We start from the raw sequence: 22,601 nt of genomic DNA, 5'->3' as shown, positions 1-22,601 counted from the left end.
ATTAAAATGAAAATAAAACTTATTAAAATTATTGTGAAACAGCAATACTTCAGAGGGAGATGAAATTTAGAGCATACATTCACATACTGGAGAAGAACAATCTAAAATCAATAACCTTAAGAAAGTAGGAAAAGAGACCTATTTAAGCCTAAAGTAAACAGAAGGAAATCCATCATAAAAATCAGAGCAGAATACAATGAAATCGAAAGCAGGAAAAATGTAGCAAAGATCAATGACACTAAAAGCTGGTTCTTTGCAAAGGCCAATAAAAGAGGCAAACCTCTTTCTGGCCAAGAAAAAAAAGAGAAGACACAACTTACCAATATCTGAGTGGAAAGAATGGGACATCACTACTGATCTCGTGGGCACTAAAAGGATAATACAGTAATGCCATCGGCAATCCTATGCCTGCAAATTTGATCCATTAGAGGAAATGGCCAGATTCCTTGAAAGACGTTAACCACCAAATCTCATGCAGAAAAATAGATAACCTGAACAGTTATATACTTATGCCCTAGGCCCAGACTCTTTCCTTGGTGAATTCCAAACAAACATTTAAAGAAAAAAAAAAAATGATTCCCACTTGCCACCATCTCTTCCAGAAAATAGAAGCAGGGCAACACTTCTTAACTCATTCTCTGAGGTCTGCATTTCCCCTAATAGCAAGACAGACAAAGACATTGCAAGAAAGGAAAACCACACACCATGATCTCTCATGAACACTGTCATAAAATTCCTCAACAACATATCAGCAAATTGAATCCAACCATGCATAGAAAGAACTGTATACCACGACCAAACGGGATATCTTTCAGGCACACAAGATCAGTTCAACATTTGAAAATCAACGGATATACTTCACCTCATCAACAGGTTAAAGAACAAAAATCATATGGTCATATCTAGCGATGCAGACAGCACTTGATAATTCAACAGGCTTCATGTTTAAAACTCTCAGCAAACCAGGAATAGAGGGGAACATTCCCAACCTGATGAAAAAGATCTATGAAAAACCTACAGGTAACGTCATGCTGAAGGAAGACAGTCAGACGCTCCCCACCCCCCAGACATGTCTGCTGTCATCACTCCTATTCAACATGTAATGGAATCCCAGCTTGTTACGTAAGAAAGGAAAGAGGAATTAAAAGGTGTGCAGATTGGAAATGTTGAAATACAACGATTTTTATTTGCAGAGGACACGATTTTTTATGTAGAGAACACCAAAGAATCTACAAAACACTGCTGCATTAATAAGGGAGTTTAGTACGGCCCCCACAATAGAAGGTACAATACACACATGGCAATTGCTTACCTATCTATACATGAATACTGAACAATCAGAATTTGATATATTTTTTTTAAATTACCTTTTTAAAAAAAGTGATTAACTCTCTTCAGGTCTTCAACCACGTCCATTTCTGAGTCTTCTCTCACAGTTACTGTTTGTTTGTTTGTTTGTTTCTAGTTCCAGTGTAGTTAAAAAAAGAGTTTTATATTAGTTTCAGGTGTACAAGATAGTGATTCAACAATTCCATATATTACTCAGTGCTCATCAAAATAAGTGTACTCTTAATCCCCTTCACCTATTTCACCTGACCTCCCTTCTTCTGGTAACCATCTGCTTATTCTCTATAGTTAAGAGTCTGTTTCTTGGTTTGTCTCTTTTGTTTTCCGCTCACTTTTGTTTCTTAGATGCCACATATGAGTGAAATCACATGGTGCTTGTCTCTCTCTGACTGTCTTATTTTGCTTAGCCTTATACTCTCTAGATCCATCCATGTCGTTGCAAATGGCAAGACTTCATGCTTTTATATGGCTGAATAATATTCCTGTGTGTGTGTGTCTGTGTGTGTGTGTGTGCGTGTACCACATCTTTATCCATTCATCTACTGAAGAACATTTGGGCTGAATAATATTGCATTGTGTGTGTATGCATATTTGTGTGTGTGTGTGTGTGTGTATACAGGGATTCTACTTCTGCTGTTCTGTATAAAACACACAGACACACACACACACACACACACACTTCTTTATCCATTCATCTATCGGTGAACATTTGGGCTGCTTCCATAATTTGGCTATGGTAAACAGTGCTGCAATAAACATAGGGGTACATATATCCCTTCGACCTAGTGTTTTTGTATTCTTTGGGTAAATATCAGTAGTGCTATTACTGGATCATATGACAGTTCTATTTTTAATTTTTTGAGGACCCTCCATACTGTCCTTCCACAGTGGCTGCACCAGTTTGCATTCCCACCAACAGTGCACGAGGGTTCCTCTTCCTCAAAGTCCTCGCCGACAATTGTTGTTTATGTTTTGGGCTTTAGCCATTCTGACAGGCATGAGGTGATAGCTCATTTTGGTTTTGATTTGCACTTCCCTGATGATGAGTGATGTTGTGCATCTTTTCATGTGTCAGTTGGTCATCTGTATGTCTTCTTTGAAGAGATGTGTGTTCATGTCTACTGCACAGTTTTTAATTGGATAAAGGGTTAGTGTCCAACTAACATCCCCCACCCCCAAACCACCTTTTACAATAGCAACCCTATATATGAAGTACTTAGGTATAAATACAACAAATATATACAGGATCTGTTTGTGGAAAACCACAAACAATGATGTAGAAATCAAAGAAAATCTAGCTAAAAAGAGAGATATTTCATATACATGGACTGGAAAACTCGCACTTGTAAAAATTTCAATTCTTCCCAGACTTATCTATAGAAACAACAGAATACCCATCAAAATTGCAGCAAGCTCTGTGACGATACCGACATATTGATCTGAAACTTATATTGAACACCAAAGGCTCTAGAATAGATAATTCTGAAAAACTCTGAAAAAGAAGAATTCACAATTCTGAAAAAGAAGAACAAAGGTCCAGGGCTCATATTATCTGATTTCAAGACTTATTATAAAGCTGTAGTAATTAAGACAGTGTGGTACTGGCAAAGAACAGACACAGAGTTCAGTGCACAGAACAGCAAACCTGTAACAGACCTGCACAAATATGACTCAGTTGAACGGGACAAAGATACAAGCACAATTTGATGGAGAAAGAATAGCCTTTTCAATAAATGGTGCTGGAAAAAATTGGAATCCAAGGACAAAAAAAGTGTAACCGAGCCGCAGACCTGACACTTCTGCACAAATTAACTCAAAATGGAACAAGGGTCTATATTTAAAATTCAAAATATAAAGCATCTGGGAGGAAACGTAGGAGAAAATCAACATGACTTTGTGTTTGCTGCTGAGCTTTTAAACAGAACACCGGAAGTAGCATCCATGAAAAAGAAAAAAAAAGAAAGCTGAGTTGGACTTTATTAAAAATAAAAAACTTGCACTCTGCAAGAGAGGCTGTTAAGAAATGAAAGGCAAACCAGAGACTGGAAGAAAAATATTTACTAAAACTCATGTCTGATAAAGGGAATTGTATCCAACATCTCCAAAGGCTAGCGAAACAAAAGCAAAAAATGAACTCTTGGGACTTCATCAAGGCAAAAAGCTTCGGCACAGCAAAGGAAACAGTCAACAAAACAAAGAGGCAACCCACAGAATGGGAGAGGATATTTGCAAATGACACTACAGATAAAGGGCTGGTATCCAAGATCTATAAAGAACTTCTCAAACTCAACACCCAAAAGACAAATAATCAAGCAAAAAATGGGGAGAAGACATGAACAGACACTTCTCCAAAGAAGACATACAAATGGCTATCAGACACATGAAAAAGTGTTCATCACCATTAGCCATCAGGAAAATTCAAATCGAAACCACACTGAGATTCCACCTTCCACAAGTTAGAATGGCAAAAATGGACAAGGCAAGAAACAACAAATGTTGGAGAGGCTGTGGAGAAAGGGGAGCCCTATTACACTGTTGGTGGGAATGCAAGTTGGTACGGCCACTTTGGAAAACAGTGTGGAGGTGCCTCAAAAACTTAAAAATAGAGCTACCCTATGACCCAGCAATTGCACTCCTGGGTATTTACCCCAAAGACACAGATGTAATGAAAAGAAGGGCCATCTGCACCCCAATGTTCATAGCAGCAATGTCCGCAATAGCCGAACTGTGGAAAGAGCCGAGATGCCCTTCAACAGACGAATGGATAAAGAAGATGTGGTCCATATATACGATGGAATATTACTCAGCCATCAGAAAGGATGAATACCCAACTTTTACATCAACATGGATGGGACTGGAGGAGATTATGCTAAGTGAAGTAAGTCAAGCAGAGAAAGACGATTATCATATGGTTTCACTTATTTGGGGAACATAAGGAATAGCATGGAGGACATTAGGAGAAGGAAGGGGAAAACGAAGGGGGGGGGAATTCGGAGGGGGAGACGAACCATGACGGACTATGGACTCTGAGAAACAAACTGAGGGTTCTAGAGGGGAGGGGGTTGGGGGGTGGGTTAGCCCGGTGATGGGTATTAAGGAGGGCACGTACAGCATGGAGCACTGGGTGTTATACGCAAACAATGAGTCGTGGATCACTACATCAAAAACTAATGATGGATTGTATGGTGACTAACATAACCGAATAAGATAAAATAAAATATTTAAAAAAAGAACTGATACAACTCAACTAATAAACAAATAACTCAATTACAAATGGGCAAAAGATCTGAACAGACACCTCACCAATTAAAATATCCAAATGGCAAGTGAGCATATGAAAAGATGATCAAGATCATTTGGGACACGGGAAATGCAAATTAAAGTAATAATGAGGTAACACTACACATTACTCAGATGGCTAATACCCGGAAAACTGACAAAACCAACTGCTGGTGAGCATGCAGAACAAGAGGAGCATTCGTTCATTTACGGTTGGAGCTCTAAATCGCACAGCAACTTAAGAAGACAGTTTGATAGGTTCTTACCAAAGTCAAACAGGGTCTTACAGTAATAGGAGCCAATAATCATACTATTAAGTATTTGCCCAACTGACTTAAAAACTTATCTCCTGTCAAATAAAAATCAGCTTCCAGAACTAATCCAGAATTAGTAAGAACACTCTTCAAGGGATCGTGGTAAGGAAAAGGGGTGGGGAGAGGCACTCTTATAACAGAGAGAACACTCTGACCATAAGATCAGCAAGCGTCCCAGGAGTTAGGCCAAAAGGCTCTTTCCTTTCTAGAGAGGACACAGAGAACCCAGGGTGGAGAGATGGAACGAAAGGGTGGTGTGAACAGGCAGCGAATGAAGGAATGCTTCACCCTGAAGCCAGCCTACTCTCAGAAGGGCTGTGCCCTGGCTCCGACTGCCGGGGGGTCAAAGTTCAGAAACCCAGGGAAAGGACAGAACCTTAAGCAGAGCCTGATTCACAAGTATTTTGCTCCACGTGTTCAGTAAACACAAGGAGTTCAGCTGATCATTTATGAGCTGAGGAATGGGAGTTTGGAGGGACCGTGACTGGTTTTGTCACAGCAAACAAGGGGGCACCTGTCAATCTCACCTGAGTCATACGGCGAAGGAAGCCTCCTTGCAGTAAGCACTTTCCTAGAACACAGACTGGGGAGATCTCTTAACCTTCACTGTTTTCCAGGATCACAGGGCGGCAGCAAAGCCCAACATCGTCAGTCTGCCCACAATCCTACACACCAATGTCTATAGCACCTTTATTCATAATTGCAAAACAGGGAGCAACCAAGATGTGCATCAACAGATGAATGAATAAATGATCTTGGTGCCGCGGTAGGCCGGTGAAGGGTATTAATGAGGGTACGTGTTGTAATGAGCACTGGGTGTTATACACAAATAATGAATCATTGAACACTACATCAAAAAAATATGATCTTGGTGCATCCACACGAAGGAATACTATTTGGCAAAAGAAACGAATGATCTTTCAAGGCACTGACAGATATGGATGAATCCTAAATTCCTATTGATAACTGAAAGAAGCCAGTCTCAAGTGGCTACGTGTGTGTGTGTGTGTGTGTGTGTGTGTGTGTGTATTGTCTGTGTGATCCAATTACAAGGAATTGTGGAACAGGCAAAACTAGAGATAGTGAAGTGGTCAGTGCTTGGCAAGAGTTGCGGGAGGGGAACTTGAATAGGTAAAGGAGCTTTGAAACTACTATAGAGGTGTGTTATGGACTGAACCTGTGTGACCCCAGCCTTCAGAAGTCATATGTGAATTCTAACCGCCAGTGTGATGGTATTTGGACGTGGCCATTGACTAGGTTTGGATGCGAGGATGGCCATGATGATGAGAGTAGTACTGTCTTTGTAAGAAAAGGAAATGCCCAAAGCTCTCTCTCACTCTGTCAAGTGAGGACACAACTAGAAGGAGGCCATCTTCAAGCCAGAAAGAGTGTACTCATGCAGAACACTCTGGTGTTCTGGTATCCTGATCTTTGCCTTCTAAGCCCCCAGAACTGTGAGAAATAAATATCTGTTGTTTGAGCCACCGAGTGTATGGTATTTTGTTATAGTAACCTGAGCACACTAAGACTGTGTGATGTTTGATTGGCGTTTACATGACACTATGCAGTTGTCACAATCCATAGAGACTTGGAGCACCCAGGATGAAACTTAATGTATCCAAAATTTTAGAACATCATTAAAGAATTCAGGAATATCAGAACGGAATGCAGAATGTGACAAAAACTTCTGACCGTATTTCAAATGCATGGAAGAAAAAAAAAAAAAAAACCTCACTGAAGGTTGTGAGGGAAACAGTGTTAACCTAAGCAACTTTGGAAATGAAAGAACATGTTAAAAGATGAAATGACAACCTACATCCTTGGAGAAAATATTTTCAAACCACGCATCTTAAAAAGGATTAGTACTGGAATTTACAAAAGCTCTAAACTTGACAACAACAACAGCATCGAAAGAATAAAATACTTACAAATAAACTTAACCAACGAGGTGAAAGTTTTATACACTGAAAACTACAAAAAACTGGGGGGCGCCTGGGTGGCTCAGTCGGATAAGCATCTGCCTTCGGCTCAGGTCGTGGACCCGGGGTCCTGGGGTCCTGGTGTCGAGCCACCCGTCTGGCTCCCTACTCAGCGGGCAGTTTGCTTCTCCCTCTGCCTCTCTCCCCGCCACCCACCCCCCCAACCAGCCCGTGCTCTCTCTCGCTCGCTCGCTCACCCTCTCTCAAATAAATAAAAATCTTAAAAAAAGGAAAACTACAAGAAAATGCTGAAGGAAATTTTAAAAGGACATCAATTAATGGAAAGACATTCAATGTTCATTTATGGGAAGACTTGATACTGTTAAGACGGCAATAGTACCCAAAGTGTCCTATAGATTTAATGCAGTACCTGTCAGAACACCAATGACATTTTTTGCAGATATAGAAAAATCCATCTTACAATTCATATGGACTCTCAAGGGACCCCAAACAGTTTGGAAAAGAATGAACAAAGGTGGAGGATTCACACTTCCTAATTTCAAAACTTACTGCAGGGAGCGCCTGGGTGGCTCAGTCGTTAAGCGTCTGCCTTCGGCTCAGGTCATGATCCCAGGGTCCTGGGATCGAGCCCCACATCGGGCTCCCTGCTCTGCGGGAAGCCTGCTTCTCCCTCTCCCACTCCCCCTGCTTGTGTTCCCTCTCTCGATGTCTCTCTGTCAAAATAAATAAATAAAAACTCTTTAAAAAAAAATTAAAAAAAAAAAAAAACTTACTGCAAAGGTACAGTAATCAAAACAGTGTGGCTCTGGCATAAAGACAGACACACAGACCAATGGAATAGAATAGTCAGAAATAAACCTTTGTGCGTGGGGTCAGTTGATTTTGAGCAAGGGTGCCAAGGCCATTCAATGGGAAAAGGACAGTCTCCTCAACAAATGGTGTTGGAAAACCTGGAAGTCCACATGCAAAAGAATGAAGGTAGGCCATGTGGTATATACGTACAGTGGGACACTCTTCAGCCTTAAAAATGAAGGAACTTCTGCAATATGTGACAATATGCATGAACCCTGAGGATAGTATGCTAAGTGAAATAAGCCAGAGGAAAAAAAGACAAGCACTACATGATTCCACTTCTGAGAGGTATCTAAGATAGTTAAATTCATAAAATCAAATTGGAATGGTAATTAACAGGAGGGACTCAGGGGGAGGGGAAAATAGGCAGTTATTAATTACTGGGCAGTTATTAATCCACAGGCATAAAGTTTCAGTTAAGTAAAATGAATAAACTGTAGAGATCTTCCACACAACATTGCACCTAAAGTCACCAATAACGTACAGTTAAAATTTGTTAAGAGGCTAGATCTCATGTTAAGTGTCCTTATGACAATTAAAGCTTTTGTGTAAAACTTGCACTTCATTAAACAGTCTTACTTGCATTGGCAATAAATGCTGAATAAGCATTTATTCAGCACTACTGTGTTCCAGGCACTGTGGATTTCAAAATCTGGTCCCCTCAAGGAGCTCAGAGAGATGGAAGAGATAGTTGAGTAAACAGATTATTCCAAGAGAACACTGAGAGCATTAGGATGGCAATACAACACTTTGAGTACTAGGAAAGCACAGAGATGGAGCATTTAACCCAGCCAGCTCATCAGGAGGCTTACAGAAGTCTTCTTGAGCAGATGGCTTCTGAACTGTATGGAAAGATAAACAGAAACTAGTACAGTGAAAATCATTTCAAGTATAGGGAAGAACATTTTTTAAAGTGCCCAGAAATGAGAGAAAGTATGATGCTTTCAGACAACTGGGATATTCCGTAGGATTCATGGATCATAGGGCGCAAAGATTGGGAAGGGTAGGGGTTGAAGACAGATAAGGCTGAAATCGTAGGAAGGGAGTATATCCTAGAGGACTTTATATTCATGCTAAGAAGTCTGGGCCATCCTGACAGCAAGGGGAGTCATGGACTATTATGGAGCAAAGGAGTGCTTTTGTCCAGTTCTGTGATGATAAAAAATGATTTAATATTATTTTCTTCCATTTTTAGAAGTTCCCATAATGTGAATTTTGAGGTTGTGGAATGAGAGAATTTGGGATATCATACTTTGTTCTACTTGAACATCTGCTATGTTGCCATGCATTATATAAGAAATTTTTCATGTACAGGACCTTATCTAATCTTCCCGATGTTGACAAGGTGTTGTTATTCCTGTTTGACAGATCAGGAAACTGATGTTCAGAGGGGTCAGCAGATGTATCCACAGTTTTAGAGGTGGAAAGTGAAAGGTACGTGATGGAGGCCATCATTCCAGGTGATGTGCTCAGTCTTTCCTTCAACCTTTGCCTCTGCTATCTTCTAGTTCGCCACAACTCTTGTATTCACAAGAGGGGCAATCTGGTGGGAAGCCATAGGAAATAAGGTTGAGGGATACTTTGGTATAAGATAATAGCACTGACACCAATTCAGAAAATAGTGGCTACAAAGAAATAAAAGGTATTCAAATTGGCAAAGAAGAAGTCAAACACTCTCTTTTCGCAGATGACATGATAGATACTTTATGTGGAAACCCAAAAGACTCTACCCCCGAATTACTAGAACTCAAACAGCAATTCAGTAATGTGGCAGGACACAAAATCAATGCACAGAAATCAGTTGCTTTCTTATACACTTACAACGCAACTGTAGAAAGAGAAATTAGAGAAACGATTCCATTTACAACAGCACCAAAAACCATAAGATACCTTGGAATAAACCTAACCAAAGACGTAAAGGATCTATTCTCTAGGAACTACAGAACACTCATGAAAGAAATGGAAGAAGACACAAAAAGATGGAAAAACATTCCACGCTCATGGATCGGAAGAATGAACATTGTTAAAATGTCTATGCTACCCAGAGCAATCTATACCTTCAACGCCATCCCGCTCAAAATTCCAATGACATTTTTCAAAGTGCTGGAACAAACAATCCTGAAATTTGTATGGAGTCAGAAAAGACCCCGAATCGCCAGGGAAATACTGAAAAAGAAAAACAAAGTTGGGGGCATCACGTTGCCCGATTTCAAGCTGTATTACAAAGCTGTGATCACCAAGACAGCAGGGTACTGGCACAAAAACAGACATACAGACCAATGGAACAGAATAGAGAACCCAGATATGGACCCTCAACTCTATGGTCAAATAATCTTCGACAAAGCAGGAAAAAAGATGCAATGGAAAAAAAGATAGTCTCTTCAATAAATGGTGCTGGGAAAACTGGGCAGCCACATGCAGAAGAATGAAACTCGACCATTCTCTAACACCATACACAAAAATAAACTCAAAATGGATGAAAGACCTCAATGTGAGACAGGAATCCATCCAAATCCTAGAGGAGAACATAGGCAGTATCAGCCACAGCAACTTCTTTCAAGATACATCTTGATACAAGATACATCAAGATACATCAAGATACAAGATACATCTCCAAAAGCTAGTGAAACAAAAGCAAAAATGAATTTCTGGGACTTCATCAAGATAAAAAGCTTCTGCACAGCAAAGGAAACAGTCAACAAAACAAAGAGGCAACCCACAGAATGGGAGAAGATATTTGCAAATGACACTACAGATAAAGGGCTTGTATCCAAGATCTATAAAGAACTTCTCAAACTCAACACCCAAAAAACAAATAATCAAGTCAAAAAATGGCGAGAAGATATGAAAAGACACTTCTCTGAAGAAGACATACAAATGGCTAACAGACACATGAAAAAATGTTCATCATCATTAGCCATCAGGGAAATGCAAATCAAAACCACATTGAGATACCACCTTACACCAGTTAGAATGGCAAAACTGGACAGGGCAAGAAACAACAAATGTTGGAGAGGCTGTGGAGAAAGGGGAGCCCTATTACACTTTGGTGGGAATGCAAGTTGGTACGGCCACTTTGGAAAACAGTGTGGAGGTGCCTCAAAAACTTAAAAATAGAGCTACCCTATGACCCAGCAATTGCACTCCTGGTTATTTACCCCAAAGACACAGATGTAGTGAAAAGAAGGGCCATCTGCACCCCAATGTTCATAGCAGCAATGTCCGCAATAGCCGAACTGTGGAAAGAGCCGAGATGCCCTTCAACAGACGAATGGATAAAGAAGATGTGGTCCATATATACGATGGAATATTACTCAGCCATCAGAAAAGATGAATACCCACCATTTGCATCAACATGGACGGGACTGGAGGAGATTATGCTAAGTGAAGTAAGTCAAGCAGAGAAAGTCAATTATCATACGGTTTCACTTCTTGTGGAACATAAGGAGTAGCATGGAGGACATTAGGAGAAGGAAGGGAAAAATGAAGGGGGTGGAAATCGGTGGGAGAGACGAAACCATGAGAGACTATGGACTCTGAGAAACAAACAGGGTTTTTTTGGGGGGGGGTAAGGGGGATTGGTTAGCCCGGTGATGGGTATTAAGGAGGGCACGTACTGCATGGAGCCCTGGGTGTTATACGAAAGCAATGGATCGTGGATCACCACATCAAAAACCAATGATGTATTGTATGGTGACTAACATAACATAATATAATTTAAAAAAAAAGAAAGAAAATAGTGGCTACAAATCCTGGGCTGCAGGGGTGGTTTCAATATCTGCAATTCAATCAACACGATACCCCACATTAATAAAAGAAAGGATAAGAACCACATGACAGATGCAGGAAAAGCATTTGACAAAGTATAGCATCATTTCTTGATAAAAACCCTCAACAAAGTACGGATAGAAAGAACATACCTCGGGACACCTGGGTGGCTCAGTCTGTTAAGCGTCTGCCTTCGGCTCGGGTCATGATCCCAGGGTCCTGGGATCGAGTCCCACATTGGGCTCCCTCCTCAGCAGAGAGCAGGTTTCTCCCTCTGCCTGCCGCTTTCCCTGCTTGTGCTGGCTCGCTCTCTCTGACAAATAAAATTTAAAAAAGAAAGGAAGAAAGAAAAAAGAACATACCTCAATATTGTAAAGACCATATACAAAAAGATCCACAGCTAATACCATCCTCAATGGGGACAAACTGAGAGCATTTCCCCTAAGGTCAGGAACACGACAGGGATGTCACCTCTCACCACTGCTGTTCAACACAGTACTGAAAGTCCTAGCCTCAGCAATCAGACAACAAAAAGAAATGAAAAGCATCCAAATTGGCAAGGAAGAAGTCAAACTGTAAGTCTTCACGGACCACATGAAACTCTAATGTAGGCACGTGATGTGATGAGCACTGGGTGTCATATGCAACTGATGAATTATTGAACACTACATCCGAAACTAATGATGTACTATGTGTTGGCTAATTGATTTTAAATTAAGAGTCTCCTCAAAAAAAAAAAAAAAAAAAAGAAGAAGAAGAAGAAGAAGAAAGAAAAAAGCCTCCACCAACACATGCTAGAACTGATACAGGAATTCAGCAAAGTCACAGGATATAAAATCAATACACAGAAGTCAGTTGTATTTCTATACACCAACAATGAAGCACCAGAAAGAGAAATCAAGGAATCGATCCCCTTTACAATTGCACCAAAAACCATAAGATACATAGGGATAAAACTAACCGACGAGGTAAAAAATCTGTACTCTGAGAACTATAGAACACTTAAGGAAGAAATTGAAAAAGACACAAAGAAATGGAAAAACATTCCATGCTCATGGATGGTAAGAACAGATATTGTTAAAAAGTAAAAGTCTGTACTACCCAAAGCAATCCACACATTCAATGCGATCCCTAATAGAATAACACCAGCAGTTTTCAGAGCCAGAACAATCAATTCTAAAAATTGTATGGAGCCAGAAAAGACCCCGAATAGCCAAAGGAATGTTGAAAAAGAAAGCCAAAGCTGGAGGCATCACAATTCCAGATTTCAAGCTCTATTACAAAGCTGTAATCATCAAGACAGTATGGTACTGGCAAGGAAACAGACACATAGATCAATGGAACAGCACAGAGAACCCAGAAATAGACCCTCAACTCTATGGTCAACTAATCTGCCACAAAGCGGGAAGGAATATCCAATGGAAAAATAAGACAGTCTCTTCAACAAATGGTGTTGGGAAAACTGGACAGCGACATGCTGAAGAAAGAAACTGGACCACTTTCTTACACCATACACAAAGATAAACTCAAAATGGATGAAAGACCTCAATGTGAGACAGGAAGCCATCAAAACCCTTGAGGAGAACACAGGCAGCAACTTCTTTGACCTTGGCCACAGTAACTTCTTGCTAGACATGTCTCTGGAGGCAGGGGAAACAAAAGCAAAAATGAACTCTTGGGGTTTCATCAGGATAAAAAGCTTCTGCACAGTGAAGAAAACAATCAACAAAACTAAAAGGTGACCTCCTGAATGGGAGAAGATATTAGCCAATGACATACTGGATAAAGGGCTGGTATCCAAGATCTATAAAGAACTTACCAAACTCAATACACAAAAGGAAAAAAAAATCCATTTAAGAAATGGGCAGAAGATATGAACAGACATTTCTCCAAAGAAGACAAAAAAAAAAAAAAAGGCTAACAGACACATGAAAAATGCTCAATATCACTCATCATACAAGTCGAAACCTCAATAAGATACCACCTCACACCTGTCAGAATGTCTAAAAGTAACAACTCAGGAAACGACAGATGTCGGCGAGGATGTGGAGAAAGGGAAACCCTCTTGTACTGTTGGTGGGAATGCAAACTGGTTCAGTCACTCTGGAAAACAGTATGGAGGTTCCTCAAAAAGATAAAAATAGAACTACCCTATAACCCAGGAATTTCACTACTAGGTATTTATCCAAAGGTACAAAAATAGTGATTCGTAGGGGCACATGCACCCCAATGTGGATAGTGCTGCTATAAACAATAGCCAAAATATGGAACGAGCCCAGAGATGTCCATCAACTGAAGAATGGATGAAGAAGATGTGATACACACACACTCTCTCTCTCTCTCTCACACACACACACACACACACACACTCTCTCTCACACACACACACACACACACACACTGGAATATTATTCAGCCATCAGAAAGGATGAAATCTTGCCATTTGCAACAACGTGGATGGAACTAGAGGGTACTATGCTAAGCAAAATACGTCAGTCAGAGAAAGAAAAATACCACATGATTTGACTCATATGTGGAATTTAAGAAACAAAACAGATGAACACAGGGGAAGGGAAGGGAAAATAAGATAAAAACAGAGAGGGAGGCAAACCATAAGAGACTCAACTATAGGGAACAAACTGAGGGTTGCTGGAAGGGAGGTGGGTGGGGGGACGGAATAAATGGGTGATGGGCACTTGTTGCAATGAGCACTGGGTGTTATATGCAGGTGACGAATCACTAAATTCTACCCCCGAAAGTAATACCACACTCTGTGTTAACTAACTTGACTATAAATAAAATCTTGAAAGAAAAAAATAAAGAAAATAGTGGCCCCAAATCCCAGTTCTGTTGCTTAGTCACTGTGTCATCTTAGGGCAGTTACTTCACCCTCTCTGAACCTCAGTTGTCCCCTTTTTAAAGTGCAAACAAATTTACACAAACTTACTTCTGGGAAGCAAATACAATAATTTACGTAAAGAATCTACTACAGTGCCTGGCATGCAGTAAGCCCTCAATAAATGATGGCACTTATTACTACAATACCCACTGTGTAACGATGGGGAAATAGCCCTCTGTGAGCCTCGATTATCTCATTTTCTAAAAATCCAATACGATTCATGTGTGTCTTATTGGCACAGTGCTGGGAACACAGTAGGCATTCAATAAAATAAATGGCTACCAGTGTAGTATGGTATAATTACCATAGCCCTTGGTGACAGTCAAAATTGTATTCAAACGCTGGCTTCAAGCACTTGAGAAAGTTATTTAACCTCTCGGAGCCTCAGTATTCTTATTGGTCAAATGGAGATAATATTCCTCAAGTTGCCCAAGAGGCAGAGTTGCGAGAGCTGCAGATAATCTATGTCAAATGGCCTGGCACATAGGAGATACTCTGTACAGGAAGGTTGAATCCAGATTGCAGAGCCCTGAATCCCAGTCTTTTCACAAGCTGCTATAAAGCCTACTTGTAGGATACGTTCTCTTTTCTTGAGTGAGAATGAGATATAAGAAAGTCACTAGTTTAAGTGAGAGCTAGAATCAGTTTCACAGCTATAAAGAAGTTATTGTAAAGGAGAGAGACCTGTAGTAGAGAATGATGATGGGTATGATTTATTACATGCCTACTGTGTGCCAAGTACTCCCTAAGTAGTAATTCTAATCATCCCTCCGATTCTGCAAGGCAGTCATTACCATCACCATTTTTACAGTTAAGAACTGTAAAGTTCGGAGAGATTAAGTATCTTGCCAAGGTCACAGAGCCAGAAAGCAGCAGGGATGTCTGACTGCATAAGCCCAGGCTCTTTCAACTGTACAAAGAGGTCTATAAAGTAAGCACTCCCACCATAAAGATAAAGAAAACAGGCTGTGCTGGTTCTAATGGAACTGGAATGGAATGGCAAGCACAAATCAGAGAAGCTAGATAATTAGTAATAATTTATGGCACCTGTAGTATGTGCCACACTCTATACCAGAAATTTTTCATACACAGAATCTTCGCTAACCTTCCCAAGGTTGATAGGTGTTCTTACTCCTGTTGGACAGATAAGGAAACTGACGCTGAGAGAGTCAGCAGATATATCCATGGTTTCAGTGGTGGTAAGTGAAAGATATGTGATGGAGGCCATGCTGCCTCCAATTAAGGGACAATCAGGATGGCATTGGAATTGTTAACAAATCTATAAATCAGCATATTAGAATTTTACAGTCTATTATGGGCCTGGCTCAGCTTCGGGTTATCTGAAACCTAATAAACCTGTAAATCAGACTTAGGTTTTATCTCCATTTGTCTACACTTGAACACTAAGTAATGATTACTCTTACAGTCTTGTCTTCTTTATGATCGGTGTTAGTTAAGTGCTGTATTTTTCTAATTCCACCCACACCAACATGTTTCTAGAGACCAAAAATTGCTTAACCCACAAAACCTGGGTTCTGATTGGAACCTATTCCATGTCCCAGTCACAGAATTTTTTTCCATCGTGGGTTTTCTGATGTCAGACAAGATGAGATTTCCAACTGAAGGCCTTTTCACACTCACTGCATTCATAGGAGTTCTCTTCACTGTGACTTCGATGATGGTGAATAAGGTGAGATATCCGCACAAAGGCTTCATCACGTGTGGTTGCGCTCATAGGACTTTTCCCCATTATGGATATTCTAATGGTCATTAAGAGAAGATCTCCACCTTAATTTTCTTTTTCCACTTGGGCTACACAAATAGGGTTTTTCACCACTATAAACTCGGTTTTGTTCCATAAGGTATGAACTCTGGCCAAAAGCTTTTCCATATTCATTACGCTCAGATGGTATTTCTCTACTATGACTTTCCTGATGCTGAATAAGATGTGAGCTCCAAATAAATGCTATTCCACATACATTACACTTATAAGGCTTTCCTCACTATGAATTTCCTATTAAGAGATGACCTCTGACTGAAGGCTTTCTCATATTCATTACACTATAAGGTTTTTCCCCGTATGAGAGCTCTGACGTCTAATAAGATGGGAACTACTGCTGAAAGTTTATCACATTCATTGCATTCAGAAGGTTTCTCTCTATGCAGACCTTTCATGTGTCTTATACGCTCTGCATTGGGCTCAAAACTAGGATCGTATGAATCATAAAATGGGGCTTTATCACAAATAAGGATTTTCCTCTGATGACACAGAGTTTGCCCTCACATCAGAGCTCCTGTCACATTCAAACAATTCATAGTTCATCTCATTGTGGGGCTTAGCCCATCGGCCATTATTCTGAAACTGTAATCTCTGGAAGGCATGGGTGCCAGTCCTTCCCACGCTGAGTTTCCCTGGGATATCTCTGAAGTGACTCACTTCTTCAAAGGCAGGGTCCTGAAGAAGGGCCCATGGAATTCTGGCCAACAAAATCCACTTGGGTTTAGCCTCTTCAGGTACTTTTTGGTTATTTTTCTTTTACGACTTTTATTTATTTATTTGAGAGGGAGTGATGGCTAGAGAGATCACAGAGGAAGAGGGAGAAGCAGACTCACCACCGATGAGGGAGCCTAATGCGGGGCTCGATCCCAGGACCCTGAGATCATGACCTGAGCCGAAGGCAGACGCTTAACCTACCGAGCCACCCAGGCACTCCAGGCACTTTTTGGTTCAAAAGAAGATTCTGTTATGTCCATTGGGGTTTGTCAACTGAAATGATAAAAATAAAATTAAAAAGTATCAACTGTTTTCTGTATTGAGAATAAATCAATTGCCAGTCTGAAATCCTGGAGAAAGGATTACCAAATTCAAACAAATGCTCATTTGCCATCATATTAAAGGACAGGATGAGCAAACTGAAAAACAGGATTCTGCCCCTGCCACCACACCGGGCATGTGTGTGTGTGTGTGTGTGTGCGCGCACACACACACACACAGACACACTAGATATGCCAGTTTTTTTTTTTTTAAGATTTTATTTATTTATCTGACAGAGAGAGACACAGCGAGAGAGTGAACACAAGCAGGGGGAGCGGGAGAGGGAGAAGCAGGCTTCCCGCAGAGCAGGGAGCCCGATGCGGGACTCGATCCCAGGACCCTGAGATCATGACCCGAGCCGAAGGCAGTCGTTTAACGACTGAGCCACCCAGGTGCCCCTAGATATGCCGTTTTAAAATTCCCCATATACTATCATATATTTCACAGTGAGCCAAGAAGAATGATTCCGTTTCATAAATCAGGAATCAGAGACTAAAAACAGAATGTCACACTCACATGGCTAGTAATAAATCTTGGAATAGATATCATATTTTGAGAACTGTTACTTTTTTGCACAACACGCACACCAATTTGTATTTGAATTTGTATAGAATTTCCTACTATAGCTATAATACTTGGAAAACTATGTAAAAGATTTGAAACCTGCGAGAATTTTGAAAAGAGAGAGAAGACAATAAAGCAAGAGTATTTGTGTTTCTGCAGTGCAGCAAGAATAAAGAGGCAAAACTGAATCTTACTCAGCCTTGAGAGTGCATTCCAGTCTGCTAGAGAGAAGGGAGTTAATACTGTAGGTGAAGGAAATGATGGAGCCTGGGCAGAGTGTCCTGTACAGTCTAGACAATAGAATTTTCCTGGGTAAGCTTACAGCCTTACAGTCTTGGTTTAGAAAGAAGATTTAGACAACATCTCAGATCATGCATAGTATGTTTCCTCTTAGACATCTCAAACTATGTGTTGAAGTTAACCCCAAAGCTTTTATCCATCTAGTGCATCTAAGTTACTCTGAGTTAGACTGCACTAGGAGGAAGGAGGAACTAATACATGGAGTTACAAGTATGTATCAGTCAGGGTCACAGCAGGAAACAGATAACACTCAAACTGGGTAACTTCAGGAGAATTTAATAAAGGAACTAATGAGGTGCGGGCAGGGGTATAAGGAAAACAAAAAGGATAATCAGCCTCCCCAGGCTAGTTACTGCAGGGTGATTTTGCAACTCCAGGCCCGAAGGAGTGAGGGGAAAGAACTTTAACATATATCCCAAGCTCAAGAGACCTAAGTATAGAGGGACACTACCCAGAAGCTGACACCTTCATTTGAGGGATGTAGCCAGCCAATGATGAGCCTACAGAGAGGGAGCTCAGTGGCATAAATGTCACAACATCACTCCCCTACCCTTTGACCTGACAGGGCTTCCCACTGGACAGGCTCATTCAGAAGCCAGAGGGCAAAGTCAACTCCTGGGGCAAACAGCAGGGTGCAGAAGACTACGAAATGGAACTGGAGACACAAATGAAAGACATACAGCAGAGGATGTTTAGATAGTTGGATAAATTTACCTAGTTTCCTCCAGGTAAGAACTGGACCATATAATCGAGTGATTTAACCTTCTTCACCATCTCCGAAATCAACCCACTTCTGTGAACCTTTGACAATATTTAAAACAAGATTCTCAGAGTAGAGCTTAAATACCGGAAGTTAAGGAGGAAGGAAGCAGGAACTGGGAAAACATTCCATTTATTATGGTGAAACAATACAAAATATTTAGAAATAAATTTGACAAGAAAAGCAGAATTATATGAAGAAAACCATAAAATCTCTTGGAAAGACAGAAAACAAAATCTGAGCAATTAGAGAGACAAACTATGTTCTTGGATGAGAAGATTTCATTAATATCATAAAACTAGAATATAATTAATTCAATATTAACTAGAATGCACAGGATTTCTTATTTTGGAATTGTATAAAATAATCTAAAGTTTATTTGGAAAAATAAATGACCAAGAGTAGGCAAAGGTTACTATGAAAAGGAATAGTGAGGGGTCCTGCCTTAGTAGATACCAATATGCTATAATGCCAATATAATTACATATGTGTATATATAATTTAATTTAAAAGGAAGGTGGTAATTAAATTTACATATAATTGACTGTTAATAACATTGAACTGCTATCTTATAGCACGTACACTACAGTACATCACAGAATCCAGATGAATTAGAGTTAAATATAGGAAAAACAATATGAACGTTGCAAGAAAAGCTAGGAAGCTAGATGCACGATATAGGAGTCAGAGAAATCACCTCCACTGGAAACTCTGAAGGTTCAAAAAAATTAAAGACTGACATTTGACTATATACAAATTAAAATTTTTTGAATGACAAAACATATCATCGATACACAAACAAACAACAAATCAGGAAATATATTTTAATAAAGGTGACAAGGCTTTAATATCCAAACTATATAGAAAGTAGTCTGACAAACTGACTAGAAGAAAGACAACCTAACTTAAAGAAAATGGGGGGGCGCCTGGGTGGCTCAGTTGGTTAAGCGACTGCCTTCGGCTCAGGTCATGATCCTGGAGTCCCGGGATCGAGTCCCACGTCGGGCTCCCTGATCAGCAGGGAGTCTGCTTCTCTCTCTGACCCTCCCCCCTCTCATGCTCTCTATCTCATTCTCTCTCTCAAATAAATAAATAAAATCTTTAAAAAAAAATTTTTTTTAAAGAAAATGGGAAAAGGATAAGAATCAAGAATTCCCAGAGTAGCCAATCTAAATTGCCAATAAATTAATAAATATGGGCAGAGGGAGCTAAAATTCTATGATAGTGAGATAAATGCAAATTAGAGAAATAGTGAGATTTTTAGTTTGCATACATGAGATTGTTAAACATTAAGCGTTATAATTCTAATTATTGGTAAGGATGCAGGGAAAAGGTTATTCGTATACATTGGGGGAAAAAATCTCAAGTCTTAAGACTTTTGGAACTTAAGAGCCCAAACTCGTAAAACCATGTATTAAAACCACACACACACACACACACACGCACACACACACACACACATCTTGTACTCAGTAACCCAACTCCCGGATATCTATTCCATAGAAATATAAGCACAAGTATATAACGTCATATGTCTGAGGATGTTTATAGTAATACTGGAAACAAAATGAAAGGCTCATCAAAACAAGAAGGGTAAATAAACTATAATATACCTACACCACAAATATTATACAACCATTTAAAACAATGAATTAGAACAACACAAGTTGACTTGGAGACATTTACACAAGGTTATCATTACATATAACATACAAGATACAGAAAAGTATGATTAATATGATACTATTTTGGTAGCAACAACAAAAAAACTGTGTATTTGTTTACACATGCATGCATGTGTATTTCTACTGTAATGGATGATAAGAGTGCAGAAAAATACAGAAGGATACACATTAGATGGTTAAAATGGGTTAATGAGGGGCTTCTTTTGAGAAAGGAATGAGGTGGAAATTCAAGCCCAAAGTAAGGAAAAGAGTAGACTGCACTAAAAAGGGGGGGGGGCATGTATATATAACCACATTTATGTCGTCCTGTGTGGATATGTGGATATATTACAAATAATAAAAAAAAATTAAAGCAGAACTATGACATGGTGCAGCCACTCTGGAAAACAGTATGGAGGTTCCTCAAAAAGTTGAAAATAGAGCTACCATATGATCCAGCAATTGCACTACTGGGTATTTAACCCAAAGATACCAATGTAGGGATCTGAAGGGGTATGTGCACCCCGATGTTTAGAGCAGCAATGTCCACAATAGCCAAACTATGGAAAGAGCCAAGATGGCCATCGACAGATGAATGGATAAAGAAGATGTGGTGTATACACACACACACACACACACACACACACACACACAATGGAATATTATGCAGCCATCAAAAGGAATGAACTCTTGCCATTTGCAACAACGTGGATGGAACTGGAGGGTATTATGCTGAGCGAAATAAGTCAATCAGAGAAAGATATGTGTCATATGATCTCACTGATATGAGGAATTCTTAACCTCAGGAAACAAACTGAGGGTTGCTGGAGTGGTGGGGGGTGGGAGGGATGGGGTGGCTGGGTGATAGACACTGGGGAGGGTACGTGCTGTGGTGAGCACTGTGAATAGTGTGAGACTGTTGAATCACAGACCTGTACCTCTGAAACAAATAATACATTATATATTAAAAAAATAGCAGGAAGGGAAAAATGAAGGGGAGGAAATCGGAAGGGGAGACGAACCATGAGAGACTATGGACTCTGAGAAACAAACCGAGGGTTCTAGAGGGGAGGGGGGTGGGGGGTTGGGTTAGCCTGATGATGGGTATTAAAGAGGGCACGTACTGAATGGAGCACTGGGTGTTATATGCAAACAATGAATTATGGAACCCTACATCAAAAACTAATGATGTAATGCATGGTGATTAACATCATAAAATCAAATTTTAAAAAATCAGAAATATGACAGCATGATTTCAAAATAAAATATTCAGCAATCTTGAAAAATGAAAGGAATGATTCTGCACATTAAAAACTCAATAGATGGGGTGCCTATAGGTGGCTCAGTGGGTTAAGCATCCGACTCTCGGTTCCGGCTCAGGTTCATGATTTCATGGGTCCTGACACCGAGTCCCACATTGGGCACTGTGCTCAGTGGGGAGTCGGCTTGAAATTCTCTCTCTCCTTCTCCCTCTGCCCCTTCCCACCCCCACCCCCGGCTCTCGCATGCACACACGCTCTCTCTCTCAAATAAATAAATCTTAATTTAAAAAACTCAATAGACGGAACAGAGGGAACACTTCCTAACTCATTCTATGAGGCCAGCACTACCCTAATATCAAATTAGATAAAGACTCTACAAGAATGGAAAATTGCAGACCGATATATCTCGTGACATAGATGCAAAAATATTCAACAGATTTTTACCAAATCAAATTCAATGATGTATGAAAAGAATTACAAACCACAGCCAAGTGGGATTTATTCCAGGTATATAAATCTGGTTCAACATGCAAAAATCAGTTAAGGTAATCCGTCCCATCAGCATATGATCATACGGTCATATCGTTCAATGCATAAAAAACATTTGACAAAAGTGCAAAAGGCATTCAAGATAAAAGCTCTCAGCAAAGTAGGAATATTGGGGAAATTCCTCAGCTTAATAAAGAGCATCTATAAAAATGTACATATAGGGGCGCCTGGGTGGCTCAGTCGGTTAAGCGGCTGCCTTCGGCTCAGGTCATGGTCCCAGGGTCCTGGGATCGAGCCCCACGTCGGGCTCCTTCCTGAGCAGGGAGCCTGCTTCTCCCTCTCCCTCTG

The 22,601-nt window shown here is 40.2% G+C and overlaps 1 pseudogene; it reads left to right on the top strand.

Moving 5' to 3' along the window:
- The first annotated feature begins 16,077 nt into the window (after positions 1-16,077).
- Positions 16,078-22,601, top strand: part of LOC117998458 — a 7,951-nt pseudogene continuing 1,427 nt past the window's right edge.

This window comes from Mirounga leonina, unplaced genomic scaffold (assembly GCF_011800145.1).
Source record: "Mirounga leonina isolate KUSES-001 unplaced genomic scaffold, KU_Mleo_1.0 Mir_414, whole genome shotgun sequence".
Classification (NCBI taxonomy): Eukaryota; Metazoa; Chordata; class Mammalia; order Carnivora; family Phocidae; genus Mirounga; species Mirounga leonina.
This window is presented reverse-complemented; position numbering and strand designations above follow the sequence as displayed.